This window comes from Schistocerca piceifrons, chromosome 7 (genome assembly GCF_021461385.2).
Source record: "Schistocerca piceifrons isolate TAMUIC-IGC-003096 chromosome 7, iqSchPice1.1, whole genome shotgun sequence".
NCBI classification, from domain to species: Eukaryota; Metazoa; Arthropoda; class Insecta; order Orthoptera; family Acrididae; genus Schistocerca; species Schistocerca piceifrons.
Genome location: NC_060144.1, coordinates 29,249,618 through 29,266,693, shown reverse-complemented (window position 1 = coordinate 29,266,693; position 17,076 = coordinate 29,249,618).

Genomic DNA, 17,076 nt, shown 5'->3' with positions numbered 1-17,076 from the left:
GAAAAGAGCTAAGTACAACCACAGCAGTTACACAGTTCAGCCAAGAAGTTTACTGTCTGTTGGACCAGAAGATGCAGACTGCAAGTATATTTTTGGACCTGACAAGAGCATTTGATTCAGCAAACCATAGGGTACTTCTTAAAAAGCAAAAATCTTATAGTATTGGGGATCAAGCCATGAATCTTCTAACCATGTACCTGTTGAACTGTAAGCAAAGCCCTAAATTGTCATACAGACTAGTTAATAAAATCATGAACTCCCAGTCCACCAGTGAACCTGTATGACAAGGTGTACCACAGGGCTCAATCCTTGGACCCTTTCTCTTCCTTATATATATTAACGACATTGCACAACCCATTAACTCCCATATTGTAAGCTATGCAGATGACACGTCAATCTTATTCTATGGGAGCGAATCTAAAGAGCTAGAATCTCTTGCTACTAGTGGTGTAACAGAAGTAACAAAATACTTCAGTGATCAGGGACCCAAGGTGAATGTCACCAAATCTCAACTACTGACTTTTAAAACAGGCAGTTCTCATCATAACAAGATGAATAGTGTGTGTAATATCTCTGCAACAGAAAATGGTAACTGTAAATTCCTGGGTGTATATGTTGATGAAAATTTGCGGTGGACATGCCACATTAATTTCATATGCGGAAAATCCAGTAGTGCCATATATCTCCTTAGCCAGCTCGCAAAGATAGTTCCTAGCCAAGCACTGAAATTAGTATATTATGGAACACTTTACCCCTTTCTCAATTACGGAATTGAACTACGGGGCTGTGCAGCTGATGTACATATAAAAATACTACTACTACAGAAAAGAGCAATAAGACACATACATGGGATGGGACATAGAGATTCATGCCGTGAAGTGTTTGTGCAGCACAAATATCTGACAATATATTCTCTGCACATCTTCAAAATAGTTGTATATTTTATAAGTCAACCAACAGAAGCTATCAAAGGCAGTGATGTACATGATCACAATACTAGAACAAAGTGTAACTATTTCCGTAACAGAACAACATTAAAAATGACTGATAGAAGTCCATATATCAGTGGTTTGATTTGGTATAACGAGCTACCAAACTCTCTAAGAACGTACACGGGAAATGTTTTTAAAACAAAATTAAAATCTTTTCTAATAGAAAAATGTTTATATTCTTTTAATGAATTTTAAGATAGTGATTGTAACATAAGGCATTAGCATATCAGTTGTAATGTGATAAATGTAAAAAATAGACATAAGAAGCAACAGCTACAGAATATGGTGTATTTTATAAGTATAAATATAACCATAGTATTAAGTCTGACGCTTGCAAAAGCCATCATTACGATGGCCCCACCCAAAGAAAATGTAAATAAATAAATAACAATAACAATAAAACTTTTGACTACAGCTTGTCCTGAGAATTAGGTAGAGCAATTCTAAAACAGTCTGAAAAAATTATATTCATATTATGCACAGGGGTCAGGAGTTAAATGAAGCTGAACATGTTAAATTCTTAGGAAAGCAATTTGGCAGAAAACTATCATGGTCCTCACATACTGACTACCCGTAAAATAAATCAAACAGCCTGATATTTGCTATGTCAGTCTTAGCCAATGTAACCAGTACAGACACAAAAAATAGAGTACAACAGCTACTTTGAGGCAGTCATGAGATATGGAATTGTCTTTTGTGGAAATGCTAGCAACTTGACAAGAATATTAACCTTGTAGAAAAAAAATTGTCAGACACATTGACATCAGTACTCCGCAAGCCACCTGACAGTGTGTAACACCACTAATCTATCTCCTCCCTTCCCTGTCCCACTCTTGAATGGCACAAGGGAAGAAAGAGTGTCAGTAAGTCTCATTATTAGCCCTTAATTTCTCATCGGGGTCATTTCCAAAAACGTGTGGGAGGAAGTAATAAGTCCCAAAAAATAATGAAATTTACAAAATGTGCTTGGTACCCTACAGTTGTCAATAGGAAATTTTTGCAGTCATGACAGAGCTACAAAGAAAAATCTTCTGTGTTTATGTGCCGTCAGTCACACATTTTCAGTAAGTGCAATGGATTCCAGTAAGCAAGTACAAGAACATTTTAAAGCGTAACAGCGTATCTTTTGTTACAAAAGCTGCTGCAGGGTTTCCAATTGTAAATTGAGTGCCAGTCTGCGCTGATGTTCAGTAGATTCAAAGCATTACAGTGAAAGACTGTCAAAATAACATGGATCCTAAATTCAGAGCCTCACATGGTCGACGAGATAAGTTGAGTTTCTGCACACTGAAGGACAGTCCAAGATAATAGTATTTTGTATCATATTTCAAGGGGACAGGGCAGTGTACTTCTGAGAAAAGCAGCCACTCTTTTGCAAGAAAAGTACTGGTGTTCTGTGCAAGCTGGTTCATAAATAAATGATTTCAGAGTGACTGTGACAAACCTGTTTTTTTCCAAAGATAACTGTTAGTAGAACAAAGGATTGATTGCAGTACATAGAACAATGTCAAGTTAACTGATCCAGAGTTCTAATTTCCTTGAAGGAATTATGTTCTGTTAAGTGTAGAATTTTATCCTTATATTCAGTGATTATAGTTGCTCTGTAGAAAATCTCATCCTCAAAGAGACAGAGCTGGGTTGGTTTGTGTCATTCCAATAACAATCTACTTTATGTGCATGTTTGTCACTAGCTGGTAGTCTCAAGCTTTGCTAAAACCAACACTGATGCTAAAACTATCTTGAAAAGTTTTGGAATCTAGGAGCACTGATTCACTTATAGAACTAAGGAGGAAGACAGGTTTGAGGCACATTTGTGAAATACATGACAAGGGATTTCTCAGGAAGGTTTGTTGTGTGTCTACCATTTTGTGATGATACAGGTTACCTTTTGCATAGCAGCAAGATATTTTTCTTGTGTAGAACAAAGGTTCACCAGGCATCCTAAACACAAAGATGGTTACACAAATGTTATGATTAGTACAAAGTGTTGGGCGACATGGAACCAAAGAACCCTCAATGACAGCCAGCCCTTACTGCATGCTTCATCATATTATTATCAAGTAATTTGGATCCATGTCCTTGACAACAAACTTGTCTGAACGTTCCACCAAGTCCAATAATGACATTTTACTGACCAGCTTGTTAGACCTGTAATTCTGCTGTTCTGCACCAGTGTGTTTTACTTGCAGCTAGTGTAGATAACATGTATAGACAAGTTCTTCGAGTTGATGAATATCAAGCTTGCCAATGTATATTGTAGAGAAGCATCTCTTCAGTAGTATCAGCCAAAAACAATTATATGTGAGACAGCAGCAAATATTCTTGCCAATGATTTTTATAATGATGACTCTACATCTGGTTGTGGAATGATAATGGAATCAATGTACAATGCAAGACCAAGAAAACCTTGTTGTCCCTGCTAAGAGATCTAAATATAACTGTTCTCTCTTTCTACTTACATGACATAAATCTGTTCACAAATATTAATGGTGACACACAATATTAGTTAACCTGAAGGGCTTGGAATTAATTCCAATTTTTGCATGTAGAGCCATCCCTTTTTCTTCTTATTAGCTCAGTTTCAGTGATTTGCAGGTGATACTCTGATATGCAGAGCAAGTCTGGTTTCATTTCATCAATTCTTTCATTTTCCTGCAGAACAAGTCTGATTAAATTCCATCAATTCTTTCATTTTCCTGTGTGAGTATGAAAAGTTTGCGCTTTTTATTGGTAATGCTTCTAATTTGTTGAGAGAGGATAATAAATACATATGCTATAATATCTTTGGCTTTGTCCAAGCTGTAGTATGCTGTAGTATTTTGTTTTACTAAGATCTGAATAAATTGTAATTATATCTACTCTACAGTTCTGTCTAACAATGGAAAATCCAAGATGGAATATTATAACATTATGAAAAGGGTAGTTGCTACCCACTACATAGTGGAGATGCTGAGTCACAGATCAGCACAACAAAAAGACTGTCAAACAAAGCTTTCGGTCAAACAGGCCTTCATCAGAATTAGACAACACACACACTCATGCAAGCACAGCTCACATGCACATGATGAATTTCTCTGGTTGCCAAGGCCAGATCTGTCTTGTGGATGAATTTATCCTAAAAAACAAAGACCCAGTGAACACAATGGAAATCAGTGGGATAGAATGAATACTGCTTGGGTCAGACTGGGTCCTTCTGGCAACTAGTAGTGCATATCAGAGGCATTCAGAAGGACTATGTATGTTGCAATTGAATGAGGAGAGCTGCATCAATCACATTTATGTGTGAATGACCTTCTCCCTTGCGTGTTTTCCCAGTAACATTGTACTTAGCTTTGCGGATTGAATTAATAGTTGCCTGGATACATAATTAATACCATAATGAGGCAGCTGAATGTGTTTTATCTTCTGTTTATTAATTGAAGTAGCACCAAATTGTAACAACACTGTTCATTTGCACATTCCAAAATCATAGCATAACTTTTCATAATTTCACAAATTAAACAATGCTTGATCTTGAATTACCTAAAACTAAACACACAACTCCAAGAACCATCAACTGCCACTGCTGCTGCCACTGTGGCCACATCAGTTCAAACATGGATATGAATATAGCAATCAATATCTTATGAGGCAATGTTAGAATGATAACGTAATTGAATCTTTAATTTTTTAAAAAAGATTGATAGAGCATAATACTTCATAAAATAGAGGACATAATTTTGGTACTGGTCAGTGTATATTTTCAATCTGAAAATTAACAAAACATGTTCTGCAAACAGTCAGGCCAGAATAGCTCTTAATTATGTTTTAACTGCATAATTATTAATTGTACTATAATGTACATGAATTTTGTTTTATCTTTCAACAATATTCATCTGTCATTTCTAGGATATACAAATAAAAGAAGCAATTTCAGAAACTGATGACTTGTCAGTCTTTTCGGACTTTTCTATAAAAGTAAATTTATGTAAAATAATGAACTGCAAGTCAAAAACATGTCTACCTGACCACAAAGTAATTATGTACTCACATCCAAGTGGAAACGAGGTTGAACATGTTAGCAGTTATCTACAGAAATATCTGTTTCATATGCGATCGGTGTATCGGAATGATCACCATCCCTGGCATCCATAATTTTGTAGCGTTATCTTCTCATCTGCCATGTTACAAGCTTATCATATCACTCAAAGAATAACACAATCTTCATGCTAATGTGAGGAGTATTCTAAGCAATGTGCATGTGGCATCCTCCTACTTAACCTGTACCACCACAAAATGGTAGAGACACAACAAACCTTCCTGAGTCCCTTGTCATGTGTTTCATAAATGTGCCTCAAATCTGTCTTCCTCCCTAGTCCTGTAAGTGAGTCCATGGCATCCCAGAATGTTACACGCAGCTTGAACTGTAACTGTCTTAGACACTCCATTACAAATTATCAGTCACAATCTTTGATGAAAACCTTGATATTGTCATGTAGAAGAAGGTGTACTTAGATGAATGATGAACACTAACTTCACTTAACAATTGTTTATTCAGCACTTGCACATACAAGAGCACGCAGCAAACTGCCTCCAGCCAGAACACATACAATATATATACAGCTACAAAACACTCCAGTACAATGATTCCTAACATTTCTGGACACTTCTAGAATGTACCCGAACTGAATATAGAAATTAAAATGGTACAGTCCAGGTGAGTTTTGAACTCACAACCCTCAACAGTTTAGTATCATAACCAATACACCATGGTACTACTCAGCTTCTTCTCCGACATTGCTTCCTCCTTAAGAGAACAGCATCTTGATGTTACGTCCTCCTAGTCCAGGAACAAGTCATCGGTCCTGCATACTCTGACTCCTGATGACTGATTCTCACCCTGGTGGTAATCTTCTTAGAACTTCTTTTGCTGCTACACTCTTCATCATCTTTCTGCTTGTTGCCTGTCGCTGGAGCTTCGAATTTATCCTGGGTTGCAGGATCGTTATGGGGCTTCATTCAAAGGACGTGGACCGTATCCCTGATCTGTCGTCATCTTGTGTCAGGGTCGAAATCTTCAGCTTCATAAGTAACATCAGACAACTGTCTTACAATCTTATAAAGTCCAGAGTAGTACCTGAGGAGCTACTCAGAGATACCAACTGTCCAAATAGGAGTGAAGATCCAGACGAGGTCACCAGGCTGGTAGACAACAGGGCCGTGGCTCACATTATACCTTCAGCGATCATTTTCTTGAGCCTGCAGCGTGCGGAGTCGAGCTAACTGCTGAGTTTCCTCAGCTCTGGTTAACACCTTGCCAATGTAGTTGTTGTCCACATTATCAGGATGTAACGGAAACACAGTGACCATCGTTGTAGTCACTTCACACCCATGCACCAGGAAAAATGGTGTAAATCCTGTGCTGTCTTGTTTGGCAGTGTTGTAGGCAAATATCATGAAATGTAGAACCTCATCCTAGTTGCTCTGCTCAACATTGACAAACATTGATAGCATATCGGCCAAAGTCTTATTAAGGCGTTCAGTAAGCCTGTCAGTTTGCGGATGGTAGGCAGTTGTCGTGTGATGAGTAATGTTTGTCTCTGTCACAAGATTCAATTGAAAAACTTTCCCTTGATCTGCAATTAATAACATTGGGGCACCATGTTTTAATACAACATCTTCCACGATGAATTTGGCTACCTCGGATGCTTCGGCTGTTTTCATGGTTTGTGTAATGGCACAGCATGTCAGATAACCAGTGCAAACAATAATCCATCTCTCGCCACTAGCAGGCATTGGAAATCGTCCGAGGAGTTCAATCTCAAAACGCTGGAAAGCCATTTTGGCTAGTGGAATTGTTTGAGTCGGCCAGGTGGTTTCTGAGGAACTGCCTTTCTCCTCTGGCACTCCTGACAGTGTGACACATTGTGACGGACACTCCTAAATAAACCTGGCCAGAAAAATTTCTTGCAGATTGTATTGTAGGTCTTAACAAATCCTAAATATCTGGCCTCAGGTGTGTCATGGAATTTCTGTAGAACATATAAGAGCATGTGTTTAGGAGTCACTGGTAGCCACCTCTTTCCAAATGGATCAAAGTTTTTCTTACAAAGTAATCCATTAACTGCCTTAAATTGTCCTTTCACATCCTCTGACCAATTTAAGGCAAGCATAATTTGAGATATCTTGCCGTCCTCCTTCTGCTCAGCAGAGAGATCGTGGAGTGCAGCGAGACAGTCACTATCTTCATCAGTCTTCATGGTCTTGCACAGGGTTTCTTGAGAGACAGTCAGCATCTTGGTCTTTTGTTCCACTTTTGTACACTATGGTGTAAATGTGTGACTACGGCCTCCCGTCGGGTAAACTGTTCGCTGGGTGCAAGTCTTTCGATTTGAAGCCACTTCGGCAACTGGTGAGTTGTCCTCTTGGAATCTTAAGACCTGTCAACCAACAACTATGAATGGCCTTCCAGAGAGATACTGTCGAAATTTGCACATGGCCCAGATCACAGCAAGACATTCTCTTTCTGTAATTGAGTAGTTTCTCTCATCTTTTGTAAGTGTCCTAGAAGCATAGGCTGTAACCTTCTCTTTTCCATCTGAAATTTGCATCAGAACAGCACCGAGCCCATACCCACTGGCATCTGTGTGTAGTTTTGTAGTGCTCTCTCATCATACAGACCAAATACGTGGTCAGTCATCAGAGCTTTTCACAGCACATCGAAAGAATCTTGTTGAGCACCACCCCAGATAAATTTAGCATCAGCTTTTAACAACTCTTGGAGTGGCCTGGCTTTGATACAAAAGTCTTTGATAAAATGACGGTAATAAGAACATAATCCAAGGAAGCTCCTCACATCTCTAATACTTTTAGGAATAGGAAATTCCATTATAGATCTCACCTTTTCTGGATCTGGCCGCACACCTTCATTTCACACAAGGTGTCCAAGTATTTTGATTTCTTTTGCTCCAAAGAGACACTTTCTTGGATTAAGTTTCAGTCCACCTTGTTGGAGACACTTAAGAATGGCCCTCAGCCTTTTTATATGTTCATCAAATGTCTCTGAGAACACTATAATGTCATCTAAATAACAAAGACACATTGTCCACTTCAGGCAATGTAGAAGGCTATTGATCATCTGTTCAAAAGTTGCTGGCGCATTACACAAACTGAACACCATTACCTTAAACTCATACAGGCCCTCAGGGGTGATGAATGCAGTTTTTTCACGATCAGCCTCATCTACTTCGATTTTCCAGTATCCCGAGTACATGTCCATGGTCAAGAAAAACTCAGCCCCCTTCAGACAATCTAGAGTATCGTCAGTTTGTGGAAGAGGGTAAACGTCATTTTTAGTTATCTTATTAAGCTTCCTGTAATCAACACAAAAGTGCCAACTGCCATCCTTCTTGCTGTCAAGGACCACTGGTGATGATCACGGGCTCTGAGAAGGCTGAATGATGTCATTCTTCATCATTTTCTCTACATCGTCGTGAATTATTTGATGTTCCATTGCTGACACACGGTATGCTCTCTGGCTTATTGGTTGATGGTCTCCAGTGCTAATCTGGTGCTTCACCATCAATTTGTCTAGTTTCCTCTTCACCTGTGTATTGAAGCATTCAGAGAACTCTTGAAGAATGGCAAGTAGCTTCTTCTGTTGTTCCTTCATGAGATCTGGTGATAGTCGAGCTAGAAGATCTTGTCTCATAGTGGTAGCACTAATTTCGCCCACAGACTTGGCATGAAAGGTTTCTATGACGCTCAGCTGTTCTTCAATTAACGGCTCAGTGTTTGCTATGCACATGCATCTTGGAACGATTTGCGGTTCATGGTAACGGTTAACTATCCATAATTCACTGAATCCATTCTTAAATGAGACGATAGAGGCTGGAATGACCAAGTTATTCTTCAGTGATATGCTTCTCTTACATTCCACTACAAGATCCATGGGTTGATGCATGGCATGACACGTAACAGTTACCTTTCTAGTACTGACTGCAGGAATGATCACTTCACCCAGCATACATAGTCTCCACACACTCAGATACGCATCTTCCTGTCCACAGTGTCTTATCTCATCTAGCATAATCTTCAAGCGACCACAATCTATAATGGTCTGAGAAGCTTTCAAAAAGTCCCATCCGAGAATTATGTCATGACTACGCTCTTGTAAGATGACGAATTCTAAGGACCACATGAATGGTACATCTTCCGGTAGGTTTTACATATTTCCCATTAGCTACCTTCAGCAGAGATGTTTTGTTGTTGACAAATACAGTTTTCTGCAACTGGCGATGGTACTTCTCCAAAATGACTGAATATGATGCTCCAGATGCCACAAGAGCTTGGGCTGGTCAGCCATCCATGAGGATATTGACGTAGTTTCCTATCATTTTAGTAGTGATCAATGGCGGAGGATTTTTCTCTTCAGCACCCTCACCTCCAAGGAAGGTCCACACTTTAGTTCTCCAGGTTGTGGTGGCTAAGTGATTGGCTGGAGCTTCTAAACAGTGGTGGAGACCTTGATTGGTGTGTTGGAGAGCATCCTCTCCAGTGGCTAGCGTGCGGTGATGGTGACCTACGTCGTCCTGCACCTACATCTTGTTGTTCATCTTCATCGTCCCAGAGTTGGCGTCGGCTAAGATCTGTCTGCTGTCTTCTGGTGCAGGCATCATCAAATATCCACCACCTTTCTCAACAATAGCGCACCACATGTCCCAGTCATCCGCAGTGGAAACATACTGATTGGTTATCCTGGGTCCTCCAGATGTCAGTCTTCCTTCTGCCCAAACAGGTTCCTCATGCAGAATTGTAGGAACATAACTCTGCCTGGGTCTCGACTTTTTCACCATTTTAAAGGGAAATGAAGGACGACGGATTGGGTTCAATGTCTGTTCCACTTCCTCCCTTAAGACCTCTTGAAGTGTCTCAGTTTTTCGCTCGCCATGCAATCCAAGTGCCTTCTCAATTTCCTCTCTCACTATCTGATGAAGAACACTTGTGAAATCATTTGCTTCCTACATCACAGACATGAATACGATGTTTGGAAGCTGCTCAAATCTCTTGCGTGTAATTCTTTATTTGATGCATTGTCTCCATATACTGGCACCATTTTATGAAGTCATCTGCTGTCGAAACCTCCTTCAGAAGTAGGGCTCGATACATGTCCTCAGCAACACCCTTCATGAGATGTGCAACGTTATCTTCCTCCTTCATTCTAGGATCCACTATTTTACAAAGCTGCAAGACATCTTGAATCTTGGATGCTGTAGTTTCTCATGGATGCTATGCCCTACACTTTAATTTATCATCAGCCTTGCACTTCTGTCATTGTGTGTCGCTGAAATACTTGCGCAGTTCTGCCTGGAATACTTCCCAGCTTGTGAACTTCTCCTCATTGATCTCATATCATTGTTTGGCAGTGCCCTTCAAGTAGAAAAATATGTTAGCCAAACACACGGTGTCATCCCATATTTGGCCATACACTGATATACCTTCAGCCACTTGTTTGGATCTTGGCCATCGTCTCCAGAGAACCCAGAAGGATGTCTCATGTGGTGGCACACAGTTGGTGTCATCATAACATCCTCTTCTTCTGCTGTCTCTGGTAGATTGCGATCTGTTGAATATGGCTTGAACTCGGGTTTCTCACCAAGTAACCTGTGGCTCTGTCGTGGCCTGATGGGAGCTACTGTGTCGTCGATAATGTGCGCTATCACAAGTTCCAGTACCCAGTGCCTCCATCAGAATAATGTCACATAGAAGAAGGTGTACTTAGATGAATGATGAACACTAACTTCACTTAACAAAGGTTTATTCAGCACTTGCACATACAAGAGTGCGGAGCGAACTGCCGCCGACCAGAACACATACAGTATATATACAGCTACAGAACATTCCAGTACAATGATTCTTGATATTTGTGGATACCTCTAGAATGTACTTGAACCAAATATAGAAATTAAAATGGTACAGTCCATGTGGGTTTTAAACTCATGACCCTCCATTCAACAGTTTAGTATCATAACTGCTACACCACAGTACTACTCAGCTTCTCCTGCGACAATATATTCGCTTTTATAAATATTGTAACTTCTCATTTCATGGCATTGATATACAATCGTGAATAGAAAATAGACACTTTTGGTTGGTAATTTGAGCATTTTGTTTAAGTCTGTAATTAAGAATCATAATAGGTAAAACTAATAATGTATGATAAAAATATCAATGAAAGGGGCAACAAATTGTTTGCATCATGTTAACTGTGGCACTTTCTATAAATTATTTCCTTTGTAGACTAGTGACTGGAAAGGAATTTTACGTGATGTTAAGTTGTTGTATACCTAATATCGAAAAAGGCTCTTGGTCTTGATAACATCATTCTGGAATGGATACAAAATGGAGGTATATTCTTGAAGACTAGCCGTTTTACACTCATCCTCTTAGTTTGGGAAACTCGGGAAGCACCTGATGATTTGAAGAATACTGCCACCATCACTATCCTCAAGAAAGGTGATCACAATGTATTTGGGAACTACCATGGTATATTGCTGTTTCCAGCTGCAGATAAAGTTCTTACAAGAATTCTATTAAATCAACTCCAAATCATTTGAGAGACAATTTTACCTGAATTTCATTGTGGCTTCTGAACCTTCAGAGGCCCAACAGATATGATGTTTCTGTGCTAGACGACTCCAGAAAAAATGCAGAGAGCAACAGAGGTCTCTACATTTAGTGTTCTATGACTTGGAAAAAGCCAGCTCTGGCATGAAACACTTTGTCCTGAATGCTATGTGGAATTTGTTCAAGCTTTCCATGATGGCATATCTGGGTGGGCCCTTCATGTTAACTCTGCATCAGTTTTGTTCTCAACCACTCAGGGTTTGAAACAAATCTATGTGCTCGCTTCAATGCTCTTTGCAGTGTACATGGGTGCCAGGTTGTATGAATCATCTGCAAACAAGCAACGCATGAAGATGAAGTTTTGTTTTGATAGAGGTCTCTTCAGTCTGGCAAGACTTTATTCACAAAAAAGGACACAGGTTACCTGATGACACCACATTTCTGCTTCAAAACCTGCAAAGTTACAATAGTCAGTTGACCGCTTTAAAACTGCATGTGATCACTTTAGTCCTATCAACAATGTGAAAAAAATGAAGGTACTCACACAAACTGCCCCAGGAATAACACTCCCTGAGTTCAATATCTTCATCTTAGAAACAATACTGGAACATGTTGATCGCTTTTCATATCTTGAAAGCATCTTGTCTGAATGGTGTCCCTGTGAACAGGATGTCAATAAAAGAATGGGAGTTGCTCATGCAGCATCCAGATGTTTAATGTGCAGAGTCTTCATGAATAAAGACCTAATGATGTGTATTGAAATCCTGTTGTGCAGAGCTGTTGTCATTTCTGTGCTACTACATGGCTGTGAAACTTGACACTCTATCGCTGTGATATCAAAAAACTAGAGCACTTCCACTAACCGAAAATGAGATACATGTTGGGCATTAAGTTGGAGGGCTATGTGACCACTACTATAGTTCTGGAAAAAGCACAGCATTGAGGCAACCACCATCCCTCATCAGATGAGATGATTAGGCTATGTTCACTGCATGACTGATACCAGGCTTCCCCTCTAAATTTTTTATGGAGTACTCTGCTTTGGCCTTAGACCTCATGCAGCCCCTCTTAAGTGTTTTGACAACCATCAGAAACACATCATGAAGATGACTGGTTTAAACATACAACCATGGGAAGAATGTGCCTTGGACTGCTTACTGTGGAGGAAAACTATATGCACACTGTACACTGCAGGTATGAAGAGGCCAAGCAACAAGTAATAAAGCTCCATCAATTAAAACCCCATCCTCCTACAACCATTCACTGTAATTCATATGAGTGCATGTTTTATGGCAGGATTGGCCTGCTCAGTCATTGGAAACACATCCTTTTAAGCTGAGTCAGAATCCTTCCCTGTGCAGTAAGAAGTTATGCATTCTCGGAATGAAGCTGCAGCCAACAACGAGCTATGAAAGAGAATATTAACAAATAATTTGTAGTTTTCCACAATATGAAAGCAAATGAAATTCAAATAAAAACATCACAAATTTGTAACTAAAAGCTCATATTTGTAAAAAAACTGTGATGCAAAGAAATTTAAGTGAGATTGTTAAAGTAGTCATGACATCAAGACTGTTAAAATGTTGTAAACTAGTAATAAAATTAACTACACCTTAATACATAACAAAGATAGGAATTTTTAAAAACATAAATATTTTTGTGACCAGATGCTTTGGTATTATTTCAGTTTGTTTACTTTGTTTGGCAAACTAATTTGGCTCACATTGTCATTTCCTTGTAATTGTAAAATAAACCCCAGAGATGACATATTTGATTTAATAATATTAAAACCTGAGGACCATCCAACTTCATTTTCACTTCACAGAAGAACTGAAATTAGACTTCACAGCAGTTAACATAAAAGGGAAATGTTCATTCCCAACTTTGCATGACATGTATATAACTTATAGCAATTGCAGTGAAATATAAACACCAAGCAGAATAAATGAAAGTTATTGTTGATTAAATATTTCATAGTTTAACAATGGTAGAAAACTTAAGGAAGCAGTATGTCAACCCCTCGCTATTATTACGTGATCTTCTTTTTCGACATCATTTCCCAAAGAGCCTAATTCACATATGACACGTCTAAGCCCTGCTCTTAACTTAAAAATACTAGTTACCTGGTAATCACTTCATGTCTGACATTCCCCCCCTTGTGACTTCTACCCAGCAGTAAGACTTTCTTATTCTTCTTAAAAAATTTATACTTGCACTTAGCTCTCAACTTATGCCCTATATTGTCAGACTATTTCTGAATTTCTTGGGTTGTATGAATGCTTTTGTCCTCAGTCCCCAAAGTGCTGTAGCTATTGGACACAGCTAGATTAAAACTATCAGGTTAAGTACATCTCCTGAAGCTTTTCACTGACCTGAAAGACTTGCCTACAATCCAGTCATCTGATCTAGCTGCAACATTACTGCTGCAGACTGTGGTAGCATAACTGCCAGTTCTTCTAGTTCCTGTATAAACATTTTCTTTAAGGAAAATGTTCAAAGTTTATAGTTCAATTAATTATTTGTTTTGGGACTACTATAACATGCATGAACAACTTTGTATCCTTCTTGCACTGAACATCTTATCTTCTCTGAAACATAAGTAACTGAGGAAATGTCTTTATTCAAAATAATTGTTATTGTAAGTGCCTGGAGACGACAGTGCCCATGCATGTGTGTGAGGTGTGTGCTACTCGATCTGACGAAGAACTTTGTCTGATAGTTTATCCAACAGTCTACTTTTAAATGTACCTGTCCACTGCTCTAGGGCTCCTCTACATTGTGAATAACAGTCTATTCTGATTCTTATAGTACAGGGTTTATTCAGTAAAAGTGAGCAGTAATAATATTGTATAAAGTAGATAATTGTATAACTTGCAGAAGCCATGTTAAGGACTTTGGAATTCTTACAGTCACACCCCAAAATATTTACTCCTTGATGGTTTTGTTGCCCATGATAAAAATCATTTTCAGCTGAACTTTGGTTTACACAGCCACAATATAAGACATAAAAATAATTTTCATGTGGACTTTGCCTACTCGTCTAGCACTGACAATGGAGTTATGTACTCTCATGGGAAGACTTTCAACAAGCCCCTCTCTAACACAAGCAAGAAACTGGAAATCTGTACCAGTTAATTAAAATTAAAATATATCTAGCTAGCCATCTTTTCCACAAACTATCTTAATATCTAGGTTCGAAGATCCAAAAGTTCTGTTAACTACAGGGCAGTTAGTAGCGTTTGTTATAAAGCTGCGTGACAATTAAAGTACTGTACATAGGACTCAGTATTTACAGATGTTAGAAAATTTTTTGTTTGAAAAATAGCATTGTATTCTAGTAAATGATAAGTTATTAATAGCAGATAAACAGAAACTATATTGTAAAACTAAGAAAGCAGAAGCTTTTTTGAGACTAGCAACTTTCTTACTGATTTACTCAGTTCAGTTTAGATAGCATAAGTTAAGATAATGCTAAGCAGCACAGTAAAACTTATTGTTTATATAGTCTACAGACTAAGTTTCTATTATGTTCTTGTATTGTGCTGATGTATACCTTGACTTATTCCACATCCCTGAATGTTCTCGTTCTTACAGTACACAGTCAATGAATGAGATGTGACAAATGTTAATTCCAAATTTAATGAATTTACAACTGGGTTTCTATAAATTGTTAGAGTTGCTTACCCAAGAAAGCCCTGGATTCCGAAGCAAATCAAGATATTATGTCCTAAGAAAAGAAAATTCTTTGAAATGGTTAGGACAAACAAAAGAGCAGAACTAATTACATATTATAAGTAATACTGTGCTGAGTTAAAGAAAGTGATTAAGAAATTAAAAAAATTCTTTATAATGAGTGAAATCAATAATTCAAATAATAAAATTAAATCTGAATGGCAACAGCTAAATCTGATTTAGAAATGTGAAGACTATGTTTTTAAAGAAAACAGCCAAATAAAAAATATTGCTAATGTGTTTAATAATCACTTCCTTGAAGCAGCTCAGAAGATTGCCATGGGCTATTCATGGGATAAAGTGATAGAATATTTGCAAGGGGAAATTCCTCATTCATTCTGGCAAATTATGATTATTCCATGCACTGCCAAAGAAACTAAGAACACAATAAACTTTCTCAAAATTCAAAACTTCCATGGAGTTGACAATATCTCAAGTAAAGTACTGGTGCTAAGATACACAATGTATTCAGTCACATTTACAACACATCATTACCACAGAGGATATTTCCAGACATACTGAAATACACCACTATCAGACCTCTTACAAGAAAGGTAGTAAGTCAGATGTTAATAACTAACCAGTCTCAGTACTCATCTCCTTCTTGAAGGTACTGGAGAACATTATGCATGCAAGGACCATAACACACCTCTCTCAAAAGAAGATACTTAGTTGGTCTCAATTTGGATTTCAAAGTTGACTCTGTGCAGAATACCTCACAAATCAGATTACACATAATTTAAATTACAAAATATTGCCAACAGGTATTTTTTGTGACTTGTCGAAAGAATTTCATTGTGCAATATGCTCTATTCTCCTAGAGAAGTTCAAACATTGTGGTACAGTAGAGTGTTGATTAGCCGAACGTCAGTCAACCGAATGACCGCTTAACCGAATTGTGTACTCACTCGCACCTGTTACTCTCCCACCCTACCGTCCATCATCCCCCTCACTTAAAACCAAGTTTCCCACAGTCGTCGCCGCACTGGGCCACCGCTGGCGGAACATTGTTTCTAATGGGGCCTTCACAAGGCTCTGCTGACCAGCCAAGCCGCCAGTCGCTGTGTTTCAACAATCAGCACACTTCTGTTGGCTTGGCACTGGCAGTAGAAGTAGCAGCAGAAGAAAATTCACAAGGTATGATTGAAAATGACAAACAGAACGATATGTCCAAAATTCTCGGTATGCTAAAAGAAATAGATTGCCACGAATGTGATGAAGAAGACGTTCATGAATGGATGAATATTGATGATGCAGATCCAGGACACCAAATCATGCAGGACAGTGAGATTGTAAACGTCATCACTGATAAAGATGATGCCGCCAGCATCTCATCAATCAGTGCTCCAGAAAGTGCAGATGAAAGTATACCAACAGCTTGTGAGGCGTTCACTTGATTACATACTGCCTTGCGATGGTTTGAAACCCAAAATGAAAGTGACCAGTTTCAGATATCTGTAATGAAAAAAGGACGTGACTTAGCTGCTCGTGCCAGCCAGAGTGGCCGTGCGGTTCTGGGCGCTACAGTCTGGAACCAAGCGACCGCTACGGTCACAGGTTTGAATCCTGCCTCGGGCATGCATGTGTGTGATGTCCTTAGGTTAGTTAGGTTTAATTAATTCTGAGTTCTAGGCGACTGATGACCTCAGAAGTTAAGTCGCATAGTGCTCAGAGCCATTTTTTTTTTAGCTGCTCATAAGTGTGTAGGTTTGCTTAGACAGACCAAAATAAAGGACTTTTTTAAATG